Here is a 22682-nt window from a genome sequence, read left to right as displayed (position 1 = left end):
CCTTTTCATGGCTTTGACTTTGGCTGAGATTTTTTTTTTTTCTTTTTTTAAGTATCCATGCAATGTCGCTCATATCTTCCCCACCAAGTTGTGTCTGCCTCCTTGATTTTTGCCCTTTTTTTACAACACCTCTCAGGTTATTTTTGGCCTCTTTTGGTGCTTTGCACTGCACCTGGCTTCTGCCCAGACCACTTTCTTGTAGTCACCAAATTTTCCATTTTTCTTTTTTTTTTTTTTTTCAATTTTGTTTCCTTTGATCATATCTCCATTCCAGAGTGTGTGTAAGCCCTTCTTATTTGTTTTGGCCTTCAGCAGGGATCAATTCTGGCAAGGCTTGGTGTATGTTGTGCGTGTCCCTGCAGTTGTTTGCATGCCATGCCTTTTCATGGCTTTGACTTTGGCCGAGATTTTTTTTTTTTCTTTTTTTAAGTATCCATGCAATGTTGCTCATATCTTCCCCACCAAGTTGTGTCTGCCTCCTTGATTTTTGCCCTTTTTTTACAACACCTGTCAGGTTATTTTTGGCCTCTTTTGATGCTTTGCACTGCACCTGGCTTCTGCCCAGACCACTTTCTTGTAGTCACCAAATTTCCCAACTTTCCCTTTTTTGGGGGTTTTTTGCAATTGCATTTCTTTTGATCATATCTCCTTTCCAGAGTGTTTGTAAGCCTTTCTTTGCAGGGTCGCAAGATTTGGTTTCCCTTCCCGAAAGGAAATTTCATTTCCTTTCGGGAAGGGAAACCAAATCTTGCGATTTTAATGGGGATCAATTGGACAAGCTTTGGGGCAAGTCCCTGCACTTGTTGGGCTGTCATGCCTTTTCATGGCTTTGGCTCTGGCTGAGATTTTTTTTTTCTTTTTTTTTTTTTGAATGCATCTGTGACATGTCCCTCATATCTTCCCCACCAAGTTGTATGTACCTCCTTGGATTTTGTTTTGCTTTTACAACACCTGTTAGCATTCTTTTAACTTTTTTTGGTGCTTTGCACTGCACCGGGCTTCTGCCCAGACCACTTTCTTGTAGTCACCAAATTTTCCATTTTTCTTTTTCTTTTTTTTCAATTTTGTTTCCTTTGATCTTATCTCCATTCCAGAGTGTGTGTAAGCCCTTCTTATTTGTTTTGGCCTTCAGCAGGGATCAATTCTGGCAAGGCTTGGTGTATGTTGTGCGTGTCCTTGCAGTTGTTTGCATGCCATGCCTTTTCATGGCTTTGACATTGGCTGAGATTTTTTTTTTTCTTTTTTTAAGTATCCATGCAATGTTGCTCATATCTTCCCCACCAAGTTGTGTCTGCCTCCTTGATTTTTGCCCTTTTTGTACAACACCTGTCAGGTTATTTTTGGCCTCTTTTGGTGCTTTGCACTGCACCTGGCTTCTGCTCAGACCACTTTCTTGTAGTCACCAAATTTTCCATTTTTCTTTTTTTTTTTTTTCAATTTTGTTTCCTTTGATCATATCTCCATTCCAGAGTGTGTGTAAGCCATTCTTATTTGTTTTGGCCTTCAGCAGGGATCAATTCTGGCAAGGCTTGCTGTATGTTGTGCGTGTCCTTGCAGTTGTTTGCATGCCATGCCTTTTCATGGCTTTGGCTCTGGCTGAGAATTTTTTTTTTTCTTTTTTTAAGTATCCATGCAATGTTGCTCATATCTTCCCCACCAAGTTGTGTCTGCCTCCTTGATTTTTTGCCCTTTTTTTACAACACCTGTCAGGTTATTTTTGGCCTCTTTTGGTGCTTTGCACTGCACCTGGCTTCTGCCCAGACCACTTTCTTGTAGTCACCAAATTTCCCAACTTTCCCTTTTTTGGGGGTTTTTTGCAATTGCATTTCTTTTGATCATATCTCCTTTCCAGAGTGTTTGTAAGCCTTTCTTTGCAGGGTCGCAAGATTTGGTTTCCCTTCCCGAAAGGAAATGAAATTTCCTTTCGGGAAGGGAAACCAAATCTTGCGATTTTAATGGGGATCAATTGGACAGGCTTTGGGGCAAGTCCCTGCACTTGTTGGGCTGTCATGCCTTTTCATGGCTTTGGCTCTGGCTGAGATTTTTTTTTTCTTTTTTTTTATTTTTGAATGCATCAGTGCCATGTCCCTCATATCTTCCCCACCAAGTTGTATGTACCTCCTTGGATTTTGTTTTGCTTTTACAACACCTGTCAGCATCCTTTTGGCCTTTTTTGGTGCTTTGCACTGCACCTGGCTTCTGCACAGACCACTTTCTTGTAGTCACCAAATTTTCTATTTTTCTTTTTTTTTTTTTTCAATTTTGTTTCCTTTGATCATATCTCCATTCCAGAGTGTGTGTAAGCCCTTCTTATTTGTTTTGGCCTTCAGCAGGGATCAATTCTGGCAAGGCTTGCTGTATGTTGTGCGTGTCCTTGCAGTTGTTTGCATGCCATGCCTTTTCATGGCTTTGGCTCTGGCTAAGATTTTTTTTTTTCTTTTTTTAAGTATCCATGCAATGTTGCTCATATCTTCCCCACCAAGTTGTGTCTGCCTCCTTGATTTTTGCCCTTTTTTTACAACACCTGTCAGGTTATTTTTGGCCTCTTTTGGTGCTTTGCACTGCACCTGGCTTCTGCCCAGACTACTTTCTTGTAGTCACCAAATTTTCCATTTTTCTTTTTTTTTTTTTTCAATTTTGTTTCCTTTGATCATATCTCCATTCCAGAGTGTCTGTAAGCCATTCTTATTTGCTTTGGCCTTCAGCAGGGATCAATTCTGGCAAGGCTTGCTGTATGTTGTGCGTGTCCTTGCAGTTGTTTGCATGCCATGCCTTTTCATGGCTTTGGCTCTGGCTGAGATTTTTTTTTTTTCTTTTTTTAAGTATCCATGCAATGTTAGTCATATCTTCCCCACCAAGTTGTGTCTGCCTCCTTGATTTTTAACCTTTTTTTACAACACCTGTCAGGTTATTTTTGGCCTCTTTTGGTGCTTTGCACTGCACCTGGCTTCTGCCCAGACCACTTTCTTGTAGTCACCAAATTTCCCAATTTTCCCTTTTTTGGGGGTTTTTTGCAATTGCATTTCTTTTGATCATATCTCCTTTCCAGAGTGTTTGTAAGCCTTTCTTTGCAGGGTCGCAAGATTTGGTTTCCCTTCCCGAAAGGAAATGAAATTTCCTTTCGGGAAGGGAAACCAAATCTTGCGATTTTAATGGGGATCAATTGGACAAGCTTTGGGGCAAGTCCCTGCACTTGTTGGGCTGTCATGCCTTTTCATGGCTTTGGCTCTGGCTGAGATTTTTTTTTTCTTTTTTTTATTTTTGAATGCATCCGTGCCATGTCCCTCATATATTCCCAACCAAGTTGTATGTACCTCCTTGGATTTTGTTTTGCTTTTACAACACCTGTCAGCATCCTTTTGGCCTTTTTTGGTGCTTTGCACTGCACCTGGCTTCTGCACAGACCACTTTCTTGTAGTCACCAAATTTTCCATTTTTCTTTTTTTTTTTTTTCAATTTTGTTTCCTTTGATCATATCTCCATTCCAGAGTGTGTGTAAGCCCTTCTTATTTGTTTTGGCCTTCAGCAGGGATCAATTCTGGCAAGGCTTGCTGTATGTTGTGCGTGTCCTTCAGTTGTTTGCATGCCATGCCTTTTCATGGCTTTGACTTTGGCTGAGATTTTTTTTTTTTCTTTTTTTAAGTATCCATGCAATGTCGCTCATATCTTCCCCACCAAGTTGTGTCTGCCTCCTTGATTTTTGCCCTTTTTTTACAACACCTCTCAGGTTATTTTTGGCCTCTTTTGGTGCTTTGCACTGCACCTGGCTTCTGCCCAGACCACTTTCTTGTAGTCACCAAATTTTCCATTTTTCTTTTTTTTTTTTTTTTCAATTTTGTTTCCTTTGATCATATCTCCATTCCAGAGTGTGTGTAAGCCCTTCTTATTTGTTTTGGCCTTCAGCAGGGATCAATTCTGGCAAGGCTTGGTGTATGTTGTGCGTGTCCCTGCAGTTGTTTGCATGCCATGCCTTTTCATGGCTTTGACTTTGGCTGAGATTTTTTTTTTTTCTTTTTTTAAGTATCCATGCAATGTTGCTCATATCTTCCCCACCAAGTTGTGTCTGCCTCCTTGATTTTTGCCCTTTTTTTACAACACCTGTCAGGTTATTTTTGGCCTCTTTTGATGCTTTGCACTGCACCTGGCTTCTGCCCAGACCACTTTCTTGTAGTCACCAAATTTCCCAACTTTCCCTTTTTTGGGGGTTTTTTGCAATTGCATTTCTTTTGATCATATCTCCTTTCCAGAGTGTTTGTAAGCCTTTCTTTGCAGGGTCGCAAGATTTGGTTTCCCTTCCCGAAAGGAAATTTCATTTCCTTTCGGGAAGGGAAACCAAATCTTGCGATTTTAATGGGGATCAATTGGACAAGCTTTGGGGCAAGTCCCTGCACTTGTTGGGCTGTCATGCCTTTTCATGGCTTTGGCTCTGGCTGAGATTTTTTTTTTCTTTTTTTTTTTTTGAATGCATCTGTGACATGTCCCTCATATCTTCCCCACCAAGTTGTATGTACCTCCTTGGATTTTGTTTTGCTTTTACAACACCTGTTAGCATTCTTTTAACTTTTTTTGGTGCTTTGCACTGCACCGGGCTTCTGCCCAGACCACTTTCTTGTAGTCACCAAATTTTCCATTTTTCTTTTTTTTTTTTTTCAATTTTGTTTCCTTTGATCTTATCTCCATTCCAGAGTGTGTGTAAGCCCTTCTTATTTGTTTTGGCCTTCAGCAGGGATCAATTCTGGCAAGGCTTGGTGTATGTTGTGCGTGTCCTTGCAGTTGTTTGCATGCCATGCCTTTTCATGGCTTTGACATTGGCTGAGATTTTTTTTTTTCTTTTTTTAAGTATCCATGCAATGTTGCTCATATCTTCCCCACCAAGTTGTGTCTGCCTCCTTGATTTTTGCCCTTTTTGTACAACACCTGTCAGGTTATTTTTGGCCTCTTTTGGTGCTTTGCACTGCACCTGGCTTCTGCTCAGACCACTTTCTTGTAGTCACCAAATTTTCCATTTTTCTTTTTTTTTTTTTTCAATTTTGTTTCCTTTGATCATATCTCCATTCCAGAGTGTGTGTAAGCCATTCTTATTTGTTTTGGCCTTCAGCAGGGATCAATTCTGGCAAGGCTTGCTGTATGTTGTGCGTGTCCTTGCAGTTGTTTGCATGCCATGCCTTTTCATGGCTTTGGCTCTGGCTGAGATTTTTTTTTTTTCTTTTTTTAAGTATCCATGCAATGTTGCTCATATCTTCCCCACCAAGTTGTGTCTGCCTCCTTGATTTTTGCCCTTTTTTTACAACACCTGTCAGATTATTTTTGGCCTCTTTTGGTGCTTTGCACTGCACCTGGCTTCTGCCCAGACCACTTTCTTGTAGTCACCAAATTTCCCAATTTTCCCTTTTTTGGGGGTTTTTTGCAATTGCATTTCTTTTGATCATATCTCCTTTCCAGAGTGTTTGTAAGCCTTTCTTTGCAGGGTCGCAAGATTTGGTTTCCCTTCCCGAAAGGAAATGAAATTTCCTTTCGGGAAGGGAAACCAAATCTTGCGATTTTAATAGGGATCAATTGGACAGGCTTTGGGGCAAGTCCCTGCACTTGTTGGGCTGTCATGCCTTTTCATGGCTCTGGCTCTGGCTGAGATTTTTTTTTTCTTTTTTTTTATTTTTGAATGCATCAGTGCCATGTCCCTCATATATTCCCAACCAAGTTGTATGTACCTCCTTGGATTTTGTTTTGCTTTTACAACACCTGTCAGCATCCTTTTGGCCTTTTTTGGTGCTTTGCACTGCACCTGGCTTCTGCCCAGACCACTTTCTTGTAGTCACCAAATTTTCAATTTTTCTTTTTTTTTTTTTTCAATTTTGTTTCCTTTGATCATATCTCCATTCCAGAGTGTGTGTAAGCCCTTCTTATTTGTTTTGGCCTTCAGCAGGGATCAATTCTGGCAAGGCTTGCTGTATGTTGTGGGTGTCCTTGCAGTTGTTTGCATGCCATGCCTTTTCATGGCTTTGGCTCTGGCTGAGAATTTTTTTTTTTCTTTTTTTAAGTATCCATGCAATGTTGCTCATATCTTCCCCACCAAGTTGTGTCTGCCTCCATGATTTTTTGCCCTTTTTTTACAACACCTGTCAGGTTATTTTTGGCCTCTTTTGGTGCTTTGCACTGCACCTGGCTTCTGCCCAGACCACTTTCTTGTAGTCACCAAATTTCCCAACTTTCCCTTTTTTGGGGGTTTTTTGCAATTGCATTTCTTTTGATCATATCTCCTTTCCAGAGTGTTTGTAAGCCTTTCTTTGCAGGGTCGCAAGATTTGGTTTCCCTTCCCGAAAGGAAATGAAATTTCCTTTCGGGAAGGGAAACCAAATCTTGCGATTTTAATGGGGATCAATTGGACAGGCTTTGGGGCAAGTCCCTGCACTTGTTGGGCTGTCATGCCTTTTCATGGCTTTGGCTCTGGCTGAGATTTTTTTTTTCTTTTTTTTTATTTTTGAATGCATCAGTGCCATGTCCCTCATATCTTCCCCACCAAGTTGTATGTACCTCCTTGGATTTTGTTTTGCTTTTACAACACCTGTCAGCATCCTTTTGGCCTTTTTTGGTGCTTTGCACTGCACCTGGCTTCTGCACAGACCACTTTCTTGTAGTCACCAAATTTTCTATTTTTCTTTTTTTTTTTTTTCAATTTTGTTTCCTTTGATCTTATCTCAATTCCAGAGTGTGTGTAAGCCCTTCTTATTTGTTTTGGCCTTCAGCAGGGATCAATTCTGGCAAGGCTTGCTGTATGTTGTGCGTGTCCTTGCAGTTGTTTGCATGCCATGCCTTTTCATGGCTTTGGCTCTGGCTAAGATTTTTTTTTTTCTTTTTTTAAGTATCCATGCAATGTTGCTCATATCTTCCCCACCAAGTTGTGTCTGCCTCCTTGATTTTTGCCCTTTTTTTACAACACCTGTCAGGTTATTTTTGGCCTCTTTTGGTGCTTTGCACTGCACCTGGCTTCTGCCCAGACTACTTTCTTGTAGTCACCAAATTTTCCATTTTTCTTTTTTTTTTTTTTCAATTTTGTTTCCTTTGATCATATCTCCATTCCAGAGTGTCTGTAAGCCATTCTTATTTGCTTTGGCCTTCAGCAGGGATCAATTCTGGCAAGGCTTGCTGTATGTTGTGCGTGTCCTTGCAGTTGTTTGCATGCCATGCCTTTTCATGGCTTTGGCTCTGGCTGAGATTTTTTTTTTTTCTTTTTTTAAGTATCCATGCAATGTTAGTCATATCTTCCCCACCAAGTTGTGTCTGCCTCCTTGATTTTTAACCTTTTTTTACAACACCTGTCAGGTTATTTTTGGCCTCTTTTGGTGCTTTGCACTGCACCTGGCTTCTGCCCAGACCACTTTCTTGTAGTCACCAAATTTCCCAACTTTCCCTTTTTTGGGGGTTTTTTGCAATTGCATTTCTTTTGATCATATCTCCTTTCCAGAGTGTTTGTAAGCCTTTCTTTGCAGGGTCGCAAGATTTGGTTTCCCTTCCCAAAAGGAAATAAAATTTCCTTTCGGGAAGGGAAACCAAATCTTGCGATTTTAATGGGGATCAATTGGACAGGCTTTGGGGCAAGTCACTGCACTTGTTGGGCTGTCATGCCTTTTCATGGCTCTGGCTCTGGCTGAGATTTTTTTTTTCTTTTTTTTTATTTTTGAATGCATCCGTGCCATGTCCCTCATATCTTCCCAACCAAGTTGTATGTACCTCCTTGGATTTTGTTTTGCTTTTACAACACCTGTCAGCATCCTTTTGGCCTTTTTTGGTGCTTTGCACTGCACCTGGCTTCTGCACAGACCACTTTCTTGTAGTCACCAAATTTTCAATTTTTCTTTTTTTTTTTTTCAATTTCCTTTCCTTTGATCATATCTCCTTTCCAGAGCGTGTGTAAGCCCTTCTTATTTGTTTTGGCCTTCAGCAGGGATCAATTCTGGCAAGGCTTGGTGTATGTTGTGGGTGTCCTTGCAGTTGTTTGCATGCCATGCCTTTTCATGGCTTTGACTTTGGCTGAGATTTTTTTTTTTTCTTTTTTTAAGTATCCATGCAATGTTGCTCATATCTTCCCCACCAAGTTGTGTCTGCCTCCTTGATTTTTGCCCTTTTTTTACAACACCTGTCAGGTTATTTTTGGCCTAGTTTGGTGCTTTGCACTGCACCTGGCTTCTGCCCAGACCACTTTCTTGTAGTCACCAAATTTCCCAACTTTCCCTTTTTTGGGGGTTTTTTGCAATTGCATTTCTTTTGATCATATCTCCTTTCCAGAGTGTTTGTAAGCCTTTCTTTGCAGGGTCGCAAGATTTGGTTTCCCTTCCCGAAAGGAAATTTCATTTCCTTTCGGGAAGGGAAACCAAATCTTGCGATTTTAATGGGGATCAATTGGACAAGCTTTGGGGCAAGTCCCTGCACTTGTTGGGCTGTCATGCCTTTTCATGGCTTTGGCTCTGGCTGAGATTTTTTTTTTCTTTTTTTTTATTTTTGAATGCATCCGTGCCATGTCCCTCATATCTTCCCCACCAAGTTGTATGTACCTCCTTGGATTTTGTTTTGCTTTTACAACACCTGTCAGCATCCTTTTGGCCTTTTTTGGTGCTTTGCACTGCACCTGGCTTCTGCACAGACCACTTTCTTGTAGTCACCAAATTTTCCATTTTTCTTTTTTTTTTTTTTCAATTTTGTTTCCTTTGATCTTATCTCCATTCCAGAGTGTGTGTAAGCCCTTCTTATTTGTTTTGGCCTTCAGCAGGGATCAATTCTGGCAAGGCTTGGTGTATGTTGTGCGTGTCCTTGCAGTTGTTTGCATGCCATGCCTTTTCATGGCTTTGACATTGGCTGAGATTTTTTTTTTTCTTTTTTTAAGTATCCATGCAATGTTGCTCATATCTTCCCCACCAAGTTGTGTCTGCCTCCTTGATTTTTGCCCTTTTTTTACAACACCTGTCAGGTTATTTTTGGCCTCTTTTGGTGCTTTGCACTGCACCTGGCTTCTGCCCAGACCACTTTCTTGTAGTCACCAAATTTTCAATTTTTCTTTTTTTTTTTTTTCAATTTTGTTTCCTTTGATCATATCTCCATTCCAGAGTGTGTGTAAGCCCTTCTTATTTGTTTTGGCCTTCAGCAGGGATCAATTCTGGCAAGGCTTGGTGTATGTTGTGCGTGTCCTTGCAGTTGTTTGCATGCCATGCCTTTTCATGGCTTTGGCTCTGGCTGAGATTTTTTTTTTTTCTTTTTTTAAGTATCCATGCAATGTTGCTCATATCTTCCCCACCAAGTTGTGTCTGCCTCCTTGATTTTTGCCCTTTTTTTAGAACACCTGTCAGGTTATTTTTGGCCTCTTTTGGTGCTTTGCACTGCACCTGGCTTCTGCCCAGACCACTTTCTTGTAGTCACCAAATTTCCCAATTTTCCCTTTTTTGGGGGTTTTTTGCAATTGCATTTCTTTTGATCATATCTCCTTTCCAGAGTGTTTGTAAGCCTTTCTTTGCAGGGTCGCAAGATTTGGTTTCCCTTCCCGAAAGGAAATGAAATTTCCTTTCGGGAAGGGAAACCAAATCTTGCGATTTTAATGGGGATCAATTGGACAAGCTTTGGGGCAAGTCCCTGCACTTGTTGGGCTGTCATGCCTTTTCATGGCTTTGGCTCTGGCTGAGATTTTTTTTTTCTTTTTTTTATTTTTGAATGCATCCGTGCCATGTCCCTCATATATTCCCAACCAAGTTGTATGTACCTCCTTGGATTTTGTTTTGCTTTTACAACACCTGTCAGCATCCTTTTGGCCTTTTTTGGTGCTTTGCACTGCACCTGGCTTCTGCACAGACCACTTTCTTGTAGTCACCAAATTTTCCATTTTTCTTTTTTTTTTTTTTCAATTTTGTTTCCTTTGATCATATCTCCATTCCAGAGTGTGTGTAAGCCCTTCTTATTTGTTTTGGCCTTCAGCAGGGATCAATTCTGGCAAGGCTTGGTGTATGTTGTGCGTGTCCTTCAGTTGTTTGCATGCCATGCCTTTTCATGGCTTTGACTTTGGCTGAGATTTTTTTTTTTCTTTTTTTAAGTATCCATGCAATGTTGCTCATATCTTCCCCACCAAGTTGTGTCTGCCTCCTTGATTTTTGCCCTTTTTTTACAACACCTGTCAGGTTATTTTTGGCCTCATTTGGTGCTTTGCACTGCACCTGGCTTCTGCCCAGACCACTTTCTTGTAGTCACCAAATTTTTCATTTTTCTTTTTTTTTTTTTTTCAATTTTGTTTCCTTTGATCATATCTCCATTCCAGAGTGTGTGTAAGCCCTTCTTATTTGTTTTGGCCTTCAGCAGGGATCAATTCTGGCAAGGCTTGCTGTATGTTGTGCGTGTCCTTCAGTTGTTTGCATGCCATGCCTTTTCATGGCTTTGACTTTGGCTGAGATTTTTTTTTTTTCTTTTTTTAAGTATCCATGCAATGTCGCTCATATCTTCCCCACCAAGTTGTGTCTGCCTCCTTGATTTTTGCCCTTTTTTTACAACACCTGTCAGGTTATTTTTGGCCTCTTTTGGTGCTTTGCACTGCACCTGGCTTCTGCCCAGACCACTTTCTTGTAGTCACCAAATTTTCAATTTTTCTTTTTTTTTTTTTTTCAATTTTGTTTCCTTTGATCATATCTCCATTCCAGAGTGTGTGTAAGCCATTCTTATTTGTTTTGGCCTTCAGCAGGGATCAATTCTGGCAAGGCTTGGTGTATGTTGTGCGTGTCCCTGCAGTTGTTTGCATGCCATGCCTTTTCATGGCTTTGACTTTGGCCAAGATTTTTTTTTTTTCTTTTTTTAAGTATCCATGCAATGTTGCTCATATCTTCCCCACCAAGTTGTGTCTGCCTCCTTGATTTTTGCCCTTTTTTTACAACACCTGTCAGGTTATTTTTGGCCTCTTTTGGTGCTTTGCACTGCACCTGGCTTCTGCCCAGACCACTTTCTTGTAGTCACCAAATTTCCCAACTTTCCCTTTTTTGGGGGTTTTTTGCAATTGCATTTCTTTTGATCATATCTCCTTTCCAGAGTGTTTGTAAGCCTTTCTTTGCAGGGTCGCAAGATTTGGTTTCCCTTCCCGAAAGGAAATTTCATTTCCTTTCGGGAAGGGAAACCAAATCTTGCGATTTTAATGGGGATCAATTGGACAAGCTTTGGGGCAAGTCCCTGCACTTGTTGGGCTGTCATGCCTTTTCATGGCTTTGGCTCTGGCTGAGATTTTTTTTTTCTTTTTTTTTTTTTGAATGCATCTGTGACATGTCCCTCATATCTTCCCCACCAAGTTGTATGTACCTCCTTGGATTTTGTTTTGCTTTTACAACACCTGTTAGCATTCTTTTAACTTTTTTTGGTGCTTTGCACTGCACCGGGCTTCTGCCCAGACCACTTTCTTGTAGTCACCAAATTTTCCATTTTTCTTTTTTTTTTTTTTCAATTTTGTTTCCTTTGATCTTATCTCCATTCCAGAGTGTGTGTAAGCCCTTCTTATTTGTTTTGGCCTTCAGCAGGGATCAATTCTGGCAAGGCTTGGTGTATGTTGTGCGTGTCCTTGCAGTTGTTTGCATGCCATGCCTTTTCATGGCTTTGACATTGGCTGAGATTTTTTTTTTTCTTTTTTTAAGTATCCATGCAATGTTGCTCATATCTTCCCCATCAAGTTGTGTCTGCCTCCTTGATTTTTGCCCTTTTTTTACAACACCTGTCAGGTTATTTTGGCCTCTTTTGGTGCTTTGCACTGCACCTGGCTTCTGCCCAGACCACTTTCTTGTAGTCACCAAATTTTCCATTTTTCTTTTTTTTTTTTTTCAATTTTGTTTCCTTTGATCATATCTCCATTCCAGAGTGTGTGTAAGCCCTTCTTATTTGTTTTGGCCTTCAGCAGGGATCAATTCTGGCAAGGCTTGCTGTATGTTGTGGGTGTCCTTGCAGTTGTTTGCATGCCATGCCTTTTCATGGCTTTGACTTTGGCTGAGATTTTTTTTTTTCTTTTTTTAAGTATCCATGCAATGTTGCTCATATCTTCCCCACCAAGTTGTGTCTGCCTCCTTGATTTTTGCCCTTTTTTTACAACACCTGTCAGGTTATTTTTGGCCTCTTTTGGTGCTTTGCACTGCACCTGGCTTCTGCCCAGACCACTTTCTTGTAGTCACCAAATTTCCCAATTTTCCCTTTTTTGGGGGTTTTTTGCAATTGCATTTCTTTTGATCATATCTCCTTTCCAGAGTGTTTGTAAGCCTTTCTTTGCAGGGTCGCAAGATTTGGTTTCCCTTCCCGAAAGGAAATTTCATTTCCTTTCGGGAAGGGAAACCAAATCTTGCGATTTTAATGGGGATCAATTGGACAAGCTTTGGGGCAAGTCCCTGCACTTGTTGGGCTGTCATGCCTTTTCATGGCTTTGGCTCTGGCTGAGATTTTTTTTTTCTTTTTTTTATTTTTGAATGCATCCGTGCCATGTCCCTCATATATTCCCAACCAAGTTGTATGTACCTCCTTGGATTTTGTTTTGCTTTTACAACACCTGTCAGCATCCTTTTGGCCTTTTTTGGTGCTTTGCACTGCACCTGGCTTCTGCACAGACCACTTTCTTGTAGTCACCAAATTTTCCATTTTTCTTTTTTTTTTTTTTCAATTTTGTTTCCTTTGATCATATCTCCATTCCAGAGTGTGTGTAAGCCCTTCTTATTTGTTTTGGCCTTCAGCAGGGATCAATTCTGGCAAGGCTTGGTGTATGTTGTGCGTGTCCTTCAGTTGTTTGCATGCCATGCCTTTTCATGGCTTTGACTTTGGCTGAGATTTTTTTTTTTCTTTTTTTAAGTATCCATGCAATGTTGCTCATATCTTCCCCACCAAGTTGTGTCTGCCTCCTTGATTTTTGCCCTTTTTTTACAACACCTGTCAGGTTATTTTTGGCCTCATTTGGTGCTTTGCACTGCACCTGGCTTCTGCCCAGACCACTTTCTTGTAGTCACCAAATTTTTCATTTTTCTTTTTTTTTTTTTTTTCAATTTTGTTTCCTTTGATCATATCTCCATTCCAGAGTGTGTGTAAGCCCTTCTTATTTGTTTTGGCCTTCAGCAGGGATCAATTCTGGCAAGGCTTGCTGTATGTTGTGCGTGTCCTTCAGTTGTTTGCATGCCATGCCTTTTCATGGCTTTGACTTTGGCTGAGATTTTTTTTTTTTTCTTTTTTTAAGTATCCATGCAATGTAGCTCATATCTTCCCCACCAAGTTGTGTCTGCCTCCTTGATTTTTGCCCTTTTTTTACAACACCTGTCAGGTTATTTTGGCCTCTTTTGGTGCTTTGCACTGCACCTGGCTTCTGCCCAGACCACTTTCTTGTAGTCACCAAATTTTCCATTTTTCTTTTTTTTTTTTTTTCAATTTTGTTTCCTTTGATCATATCTCCATTCCAGAGTGTGTGTAAGCCCTTCTTATTTGTTTTGGCCTTCAGCAGGGATCAATTCTGGCAAGGCTTGGTGTATGTTGTGCGTGTCCCTGCAGTTGTTTGCATGCCATGCCTTTTCATGGCTTTGACTTTGGCCAAGATTTTTTTTTTTTCTTTTTTTAAGTATCCATGCAATGTTGCTCATATCTTCCCCACCAAGTTGTGTCTGCCTCCTTGATTTTTGCCCTTTTTTTACAACACCTGTCAGGTTATTTTTGGCCTCTTTTGGTGCTTTGCACTGCACCTGGCTTCTGCCCAGACCACTTTCTTGTAGTCACCAAATTTCCCAACTTTCCCTTTTTTGGGGGTTTTTTGCAATTGCATTTCTTTTGATCATATCTCCTTTCCAGAGTGTTTGTAAGCCTTTCTTTGCAGGGTCGCAAGATTTGGTTTCCCTTCCCGAAAGGAAATTTCATTTCCTTTCGGGAAGGGAAACCAAATCTTGCGATTTTAATGGGGATCAATTGGACAAGCTTTGGGGCAAGTCCCTGCACTTGTTGGGCTGTCATGCCTTTTCATGGCTTTGGCTCTGGCTGAGATTTTTTTTTTCTTTTTTTTTTTTTTGAATGCATCTGTGACATGTCCCTCATATCTTCCCCACCAAGTTGTATGTACCTCCTTGGATTTTGTTTTGCTTTTACAACACCTGTTAGCATTCTTTTAACTTTTTTTGGTGCTTTGCACTGCACCGGGCTTCTGCCCAGACCACTTTCTTGTAGTCACCAAATTTTCCATTTTTCTTTTTTTTTTTTTTCAATTTTGTTTCCTTTGATCTTATCTCCATTCCAGAGTGTGTGTAAGCCCTTCTTATTTGTTTTGGCCTTCAGCAGGGATCAATTCTGGCAAGGCTTGGTGTATGTTGTGCGTGTCCTTGCAGTTGTTTGCATGCCATGCCTTTTCATGGCTTTGACATTGGCTGAGATTTTTTTTTTTCTTTTTTTAAGTATCCATGCAATGTTGCTCATATCTTCCCCACCAAGTTGTGTCTGCCTCCTTGATTTTTGCCCTTTTTTTACAACACCTGTCAGGTTATTTTGGCCTCTTTTGGTGCTTTGCACTGCACCTGGCTTCTGCCCAGACCACTTTCTTGTAGTCACCAAATTTTCCATTTTTCTTTTTTTTTTTTTTCAATTTTGTTTCCTTTGATCATATCTCCATTCCAGAGTGTGTGTAAGCCATTCTTATTTGTTTTGGCCTTCAGCAGGGATCAATTCTGGCAAGGCTTGCTGTATGTTGTGCGTGTCCTTGCAGTTGTTTGCATGCCATGCCTTTTCATGGCTTTGGCTCTGGCTGAGATTTTTTTTTTTTCTTTTTTTAAGTATCCATGCAATGTTGCTCATATCTTCCCCACCAAGTTGTGTCTGCCTCCTTGATTTTTGCCCTTTTTTTACAACACCTGTCAGATTATTTTTGGCCTCTTTTGGTGCTTTGCACTGCACCTGGCTTCTGCCCAGACCACTTTCTTGTAGTCACCAAATTTCCCAATTTTCCCTTTTTTGGGGGTTTTTTGCAATTGCATTTCTTTTGATCATATCTCCTTTCCAGAGTGTTTGTAAGCCTTTCTTTGCAGGGTCGCAAGATTTGGTTTCCCTTCCCGAAAGGAAATTTCATTTCCTTTCGGGAAGGGAAACCAAATCTTGCGATTTTAATAGGGATCAATTGGACAGGCTTTGGGGCAAGTCCCTGCACTTGTTGGGCTGTCATGCCTTTTCATGGCTCTGGCTCTGGCTGAGATTTTTTTTTTCTTTTTTTTTATTTTTGAATGCATCAGTGCCATGTCCCTCATATATTCCCAACCAAGTTGTATGTACCTCCTTGGATTTTGTTTTGCTTTTACAACACCTGTCAGCATCCTTTTGGCCTTTTTTGGTGCTTTGCACTGCACCTGGCTTCTGCCCAGACCACTTTCTTGTAGTCACCAAATTTTCAATTTTTCTTTTTTTTTTTTTTCAATTTTGTTTCCTTTGATCATATCTCCATTCCAGAGTGTGTGTAAGCCCTTCTTATTTGTTTTGGCCTTCAGCAGGGATCAATTCTGGCAAGGCTTGCTGTATGTTGTGGGTGTCCTTGCAGTTGTTTGCATGCCATGCCTTTTCATGGCTTTGACTTTGGCTGAGATTTTTTTTTTTCTTTTTTTAAGTATCCATGCAATGTTGCTCATATCTTCCCCACCAAGTTGTGTCTGCCTCCTTGATTTTTGCCCTTTTTTTACAACACCTGTCAGGTTATTTTTGGCCTCTTTTGGTGCTTTGCACTGCACCTGGCTTCTGCCCAGACCACTTTCTTGTAGTCACCAAATTTCCCAACTTTCCCTTTTTTGGGGGTTTTTTGCAATTGCATTTCTTTTGATCATATCTCCTTTCCAGAGTGTTTGTAAGCCTTTCTTTGCAGGGTCGCAAGATTTGGTTTCCCTTCCCGAAAGGAAATGAAATTTCCTTTCGGGAAGGGAAACCAAATCTTGCGATTTTAATGGGGATCAATTGGACAAGCTTTGGGGCAAGTCCCTGCACTTGTTGGGCTGTCATGCCTTTTCATGGCTTTGGCTCTGGCTGAGATTTTTTTTTTCTTTTTTTTATTTTTGAATGCATCCGTGCCATGTCCCTCATATCTTCCCCACCAAGTTGTATGTACCTCCTTGGATTTTGTTTTGCTTTTACAACACCTGTCAGCATCCTTTTGGCCTTTTTTGGTGCTTTGCACTGCACCTGGCTTCTGCACAGACCACTTTCTTGTAGTCACCAAATTTTCCATTTTTCTTTTTTTTTTTTTTTCAATTTTGTTTCCTTTGATCATATCTCCATTCCAGAGTGTGTGTAAGCCCTTCTTATTTGTTTTGGCCTTCAGCAGGGATCAATTCTGGCAAGGCTTGGTGTATGTTGTGCGTGTCCCTGCAGTTGTTTGCATGCCATGCCTTTTCATGGCTTTGACTTTGGCCAAGATTTTTTTTTTTTCTTTTTTTAAGTATCCATGCAATGTTGCTCATATCTTCCCCACCAAGTTGTGTCTGCCTCCTTGATTTTTGCCCTTTTTTTACAACACCTGTCAGGTTATTTTTGGCCTCATTTGGTGCTTTGCACTGCACCTGGCTTCTGCCCAGACCACTTTCTTGTAGTCACCAAATTTTTCATTTTTCTTTTTTTTTTTTTTTTCAATTTTGTTTCCTTTGATCATATCTCCATTCCAGAGTGTGTGTAAGCCCTTCTTATTTGTTTTGGCCTTCAGCAGGGATCAATTCTGGCAAGGCTTGCTGTATGTTGTGCGTGTCCTTCAGTTGTTTGCATGCCATGCCTTTTCATGGCTTTGACTTTGGCTGAGATTTTTTTTTTTTCTTTTTTTAAGTATCCATGCAATGTCGCTCATATCTTCCCCACCAAGTTGTGTCTGCCTCCTTGATTTTTGCCCTTTTTTTACAACACCTGTCAGGTTATTTTTGGCCTCTTTTGGTGCTTTGCACTGCACCTGGCTTCTGCCCAGACCACTTTCTTGTAGTCACCAAATTTCCCAATTTTCCCTTTTTTGGGGGTTTTTTGCAATTGCATTTCTTTTGATCATATCTCCTTTCCAGAGTGTTTGTAAGCCTTTCTTTGCAGGGTCGCAAGATTTGGTTTCCCTTCCCGAAAGGAAATTTCATTTCCTTTCGGGAAGGGAAACCAAATCTTGCGATTTTAATGGGGATCAATTGGACAAGCTTTGGGGCAAGTCCCTGCACTTGTTGGGCTGTCATGCCTTTTCATGGCTTTGGCTCTGGCTGAGATTTTTTTTTTCTTTTTTTTATTTTTGAATGCATCCGTGCCATGTCCCTCATATATTCCCAACCAAGTTGTATGTACCTCCTTGGATTTTGTTTTGCTTTTACAACACCTGTCAGCATCCTTTTGGCCTTTTTTGGTGCTTTGCACTGCACCTGGCTTCTGCACAGACCACTTTCTTGTAGTCACCAAATTTTCCATTTTTCTTTTTTTTTTTTTTCAATTTTGTTTCCTTTGATCATATCTCCATTCCAGAGTGTGTGTAAGCCCTTCTTATTTGTTTTGGCCTTCAGCAGGGATCAATTCTGGCAAGGCTTGGTGTATGTTGTGCGTGTCCTTCAGTTGTTTGCATGCCATGCCTTTTCATGGCTTTGACTTTGGCTGAGATTTTTTTTTTTCTTTTTTTAAGTATCCATGCAATGTTGCTCATATCTTCCCCACCAAGTTGTGTCTGCCTCCTTGATTTTTGCCCTTTTTTTACAACACCTGTCAGGTTATTTTTGGCCTCATTTGGTGCTTTGCACTGCACCTGGCTTCTGCCCAGACCACTTTCTTGTAGTCACCAAATTTTTCATTTTTCTTTTTTTTTTTTTTTTCAATTTTGTTTCCTTTGATCATATCTCCATTCCAGAGTGTGTGTAAGCCCTTCTTATTTGTTTTGGCCTTCAGCAGGGATCAATTCTGGCAAGGCTTGCTGTATGTTGTGCGTGTCCTTCAGTTGTTTGCATGCCATGCCTTTTCATGGCTTTGACTTTGGCTGAGATTTTTTTTTTTTTCTTTTTTTAAGTATCCATGCAATGTAGCTCATATCTTCCCCACCAAGTTGTGTCTGCCTCCTTGATTTTTGCCCTTTTTTTACAACACCTGTCAGGTTATTTTTGGCCTCTTTTGGTGCTTTGCACTGCACCTGGCTTCTGCCCAGACCACTTTCTTGTAGTCACCAAATTTTCAATTTTTCTTTTTTTTTTTTTTCAATTTTGTTTCCTTTGATCATATCTCCATTCCAGAGTGTGTGTAAGCCCTTCTTATTTGTTTTGGCCTTCAGCAGGGATCAATTCTGGCAAGGCTTGCTGTATGTTGTGGGTGTCCTTGCAGTTGTTTGCATGCCATGCCTTTTCATGGCTTTGACTTTGGCTGAGATTTTTTTTTTTCTTTTTTTAAGTATCCATGCAATGTTGCTCATATCTTCCCCACCAAGTTGTGTCTGCCTCCTTGATTTTTGCCCTTTTTTTACAACACCTGTCAGGTTATTTTTGGCCTCTTTTGGTGCTTTGCACTGCACCTGGCTTCTGCCCAGACCACTTTCTTGTAGTCACCAAATTTCCCAACTTTCCCTTTTTTGGGGGTTTTTTGCAATTGCATTTCTTTTGATCATATCTCCTTTCCAGAGTGTTTGTAAGCCTTTCTTTGCAGGGTCGCAAGATTTGGTTTCCCTTCCCGAAAGGAAATGAAATTTCCTTTCGGGAAGGGAAACCAAATCTTGCGATTTTAATGGGGATCAATTGGACAAGCTTTGGGGCAAGTCCCTGCACTTGTTGGGCTGTCATGCCTTTTCATGGCTTTGGCTCTGGCTGAGATTTTTTTTTTCTTTTTTTTATTTTTGAATGCATCCGTGCCATGTCCCTCATATCTTCCCCACCAAGTTGTATGTACCTCCTTGGATTTTGTTTTGCTTTTACAACACCTGTCAGCATCCTTTTGGCCTTTTTTGGTGCTTTGCACTGCACCTGGCTTCTGCCCAGACCACTTTCTTGTAGTCACCAAATTTTCCATTTTTCTTTTTTTTTTTTTTTCAATTTTGTTTCCTTTGATCATATCTCCATTCCAGAGTGTGTGTAAGCCCTTCTTATTTGTTTTGGCCTTCAGCAGGGATCAATTCTGGCAAGGCTTGGTGTATGTTGTGCGTGTCCCTGCAGTTGTTTGCATGCCATGCCTTTTCATGGCTTTGACTTTGGCCAAGATTTTTTTTTTTTCTTTTTTTAAGTATCCATGCAATGTTGCTCATATCTTCCCCACCAAGTTGTGTCTGCCTCCTTGATTTTTGCCCTTTTTTTACAACACCTGTCAGGTTATTTTTGGCCTCATTTGGTGCTTTGCACTGCACCTGGCTTCTGCCCAGACCACTTTCTTGTAGTCACCAAATTTTTCATTTTTCTTTTTTTTTTTTTTTCAATTTTGTTTCCTTTGATCATATCTCCATTCCAGAGTGTGTGTAAGCCCTTCTTATTTGTTTTGGCCTTCAGCAGGGATCAATTCTGGCAAGGCTTGCTGTATGTTGTGCGTGTCCTTCAGTTGTTTGCATGCCATGCCTTTTCATGGCTTTGACTTTGGCTGAGATTTTTTTTTTTTCTTTTTTTAAGTATCCATGCAATGTCGCTCATATCTTCCCCACCAAGTTGTGTCTGCCTCCTTGATTTTTGCCCTTTTTTTACAACACCTGTCAGGTTATTTTTGGCCTCTTTTGGTGCTTTGCACTGCACCTGGCTTCTGCCCAGACCACTTTCTTGTAGTCACCAAATTTCCCAATTTTCCCTTTTTTGGGGGTTTTTTGCAATTGCATTTCTTTTGATCATATCTCCTTTCCAGAGTGTTTGTAAGCCTTTCTTTGCAGGGTCGCAAGATTTGGTTTCCCTTCCCGAAAGGAAATTTCATTTCCTTTCGGGAAGGGAAACCAAATCTTGCGATTTTAATGGGGATCAATTGGACAAGCTTTGGGGCAAGTCCCTGCACTTGTTGGGCTGTCATGCCTTTTCATGGCTTTGGCTCTGGCTGAGATTTTTTTTTTCTTTTTTTTATTTTTGAATGCATCCGTGCCATGTCCCTCATATATTCCCAACCAAGTTGTATGTACCTCCTTGGATTTTGTTTTGCTTTTACAACACCTGTCAGCATCCTTTTGGCCTTTTTTGGTGCTTTGCACTGCACCTGGCTTCTGCACAGACCACTTTCTTGTAGTCACCAAATTTTCCATTTTTCTTTTTTTTTTTTTTCAATTTTGTTTCCTTTGATCATATCTCCATTCCAGAGTGTGTGTAAGCCCTTCTTATTTGTTTTGGCCTTCAGCAGGGATCAATTCTGGCAAGGCTTGGTGTATGTTGTGCGTGTCCTTCAGTTGTTTGCATGCCATGCCTTTTCATGGCTTTGACTTTGGCTGAGATTTTTTTTTTTCTTTTTTTAAGTATCCATGCAATGTTGCTCATATCTTCCCCACCAAGTTGTGTCTGCCTCCTTGATTTTTGCCCTTTTTTTACAACACCTGTCAGGTTATTTTTGGCCTCATTTGGTGCTTTGCACTGCACCTGGCTTCTGCCCAGACCACTTTCTTGTAGTCACCAAATTTTTCATTTTTCTTTTTTTTTTTTTTTTCAATTTTGTTTCCTTTGATCATATCTCCATTCCAGAGTGTGTGTAAGCCCTTCTTATTTGTTTTGGCCTTCAGCAGGGATCAATTCTGGCAAGGCTTGCTGTATGTTGTGCGTGTCCTTCAGTTGTTTGCATGCCATGCCTTTTCATGGCTTTGACTTTGGCTGAGATTTTTTTTTTTTTCTTTTTTTAAGTATCCATGCAATGTAGCTCATATCTTCCCCACCAAGTTGTGTCTGCCTCCTTGATTTTTGCCCTTTTTTTACAACACCTGTCAGGTTATTTTTGGCCTCTTTTGGTGCTTTGCACTGCACCTGGCTTCTGCCCAGACCACTTTCTTGTAGTCACCAAATTTTCCATTTTTCTTTTTTTTTTTTTTTCAATTTTGTTTCCTTTGATCATATCTCCATTCCAGAGTGTGTGTAAGCCCTTCTTATTTGTTTTGGCCTTCAGCAGGGATCAATTCTGGCAAGGCTTTGTGTATGTTGTGCGTGTCCCTGCAGTTGTTTGCATGCCATGCCTTTTCATGGCTTTGACTTTGGCCAAGATTTTTTTTTTTTCTTTTTTTAAGTATCCATGCAATGTTGCTCATATCTTCCCCACCAAGTTGTGTCTGCCTCCTTGATTTTTGCCCTTTTTTTACAACACCTGTCAGGTTATTTTTGGCCTCTTTTGGTGCTTTGCACTGCACCTGGCTTCTGCCCAGACCACTTTCTTGTAGTCACCAAATTTCCCAACTTTCCCTTTTTTGGGGGTTTTTTGCAATTGCATTTCTTTTGATCATATCTCCTTTCCAGAGTGTTTGTAAGCCTTTCTTTGCAGGGTCGCAAGATTTGGTTTCCCTTCCTGAAAGGAAATTTCATTGCCTTTCGGGAAGGGAAACCAAATCTTGCGATTTTAATGGGGATCAATTGGACAAGTTTTGGGGCAAGTCCCTGCACTTGTTGGGCTGTCATGCCTTTTCATGGCTTTGGCTCTGGCTGAGATTTTTTTTTTCTTTTTTTTTTTTTGAATGCATCTGTGACATGTCCCTCATATCTTCCCCACCAAGTTGTATGTACCTCCTTGGATTTTGTTTTGCTTTTACAACACCTGTCAGCATCCTTTTGGCCTTTTTTGGTGCTTTGCACTGCACCTGGCTTCTGCCCAGACCACTTTCTTGTAGTCACCAAATTTTCCATTTTTCTTTTTTTTTTTTTTCAATTTTGTTTCCTTTGATCATATCTCCATTCCAGAGTGTGTGTAAGCCCTTCTTATTTGTTTTGGCCTTCAGCAGGGATCAATTCTGGCAAGGCTTGCTGTATGTTGTGGGTGTCCTTGCAGTTGTTTGCATGCCATGCCTTTTCATGGCTTTGACTTTGGCTGAGATTTTTTTTTTTCTTTTTTTAAGTATCCATGCAATGTTGCTCATATCTTCCCCACCAAGTTGTGTCTGCCTCCTTGATTTTTGCCCTTTTTTTACAACACCTGTCAGGTTATTTTTGGCCTCTTTTGGTGCTTTGCACTGCACCTGGCTTCTGCCCAGACCACTTTCTTGTAGTCACCAAATTTCCCAACTTTCCCTTTTTTGGGGGTTTTTTGCAATTGCATTTCTTTTGATCATATCTCCTTTCCAGAGTGTTTGTAAGCCTTTCTTTGCAGGGTCGCAAGATTTGGTTTCCCTTCCCGAAAGGAAATTTCATTTCCTTTCGGGAAGGGAAACCAAATCTTGCGATTTTAATGGGGATCAATTGGACAAGCTTTGGGGCAAGTCCCTGCACTTGTTGGGCTGTCATGCCTTTTCATGGCTTTGGCTCTGGCTGAGATTTTTTTTTTCTTTTTTTTATTTTTGAATGCATCCGTGCCATGTCCCTCATATCTTCCCCACCAAGTTGTATGTACCTCCTTGGATTTTGTTTTGCTTTTACAACACCTGTCAGCATCCTTTTGGCCTTTTTTGGTGCTTTGCACTGCACCTGGCTTCTGCACAGACCACTTTCTTGTAGTCACCAAATTTTCCATTTTTCTTTTTTTTTTTTTTTCAATTTTGTTTCCTTTGATCATATCTCCATTCCAGAGTGTGTGTAAGCCCTTCTTATTTGTTTTGGCCTTCAGCAGGGATC

This window comes from Haemorhous mexicanus, chromosome 3 (assembly GCF_027477595.1).
Source record: "Haemorhous mexicanus isolate bHaeMex1 chromosome 3, bHaeMex1.pri, whole genome shotgun sequence".
Lineage (NCBI taxonomy): Eukaryota > Metazoa > Chordata > Aves > Passeriformes > Fringillidae > Haemorhous > Haemorhous mexicanus.
This window is presented reverse-complemented; position numbering follows the sequence as displayed.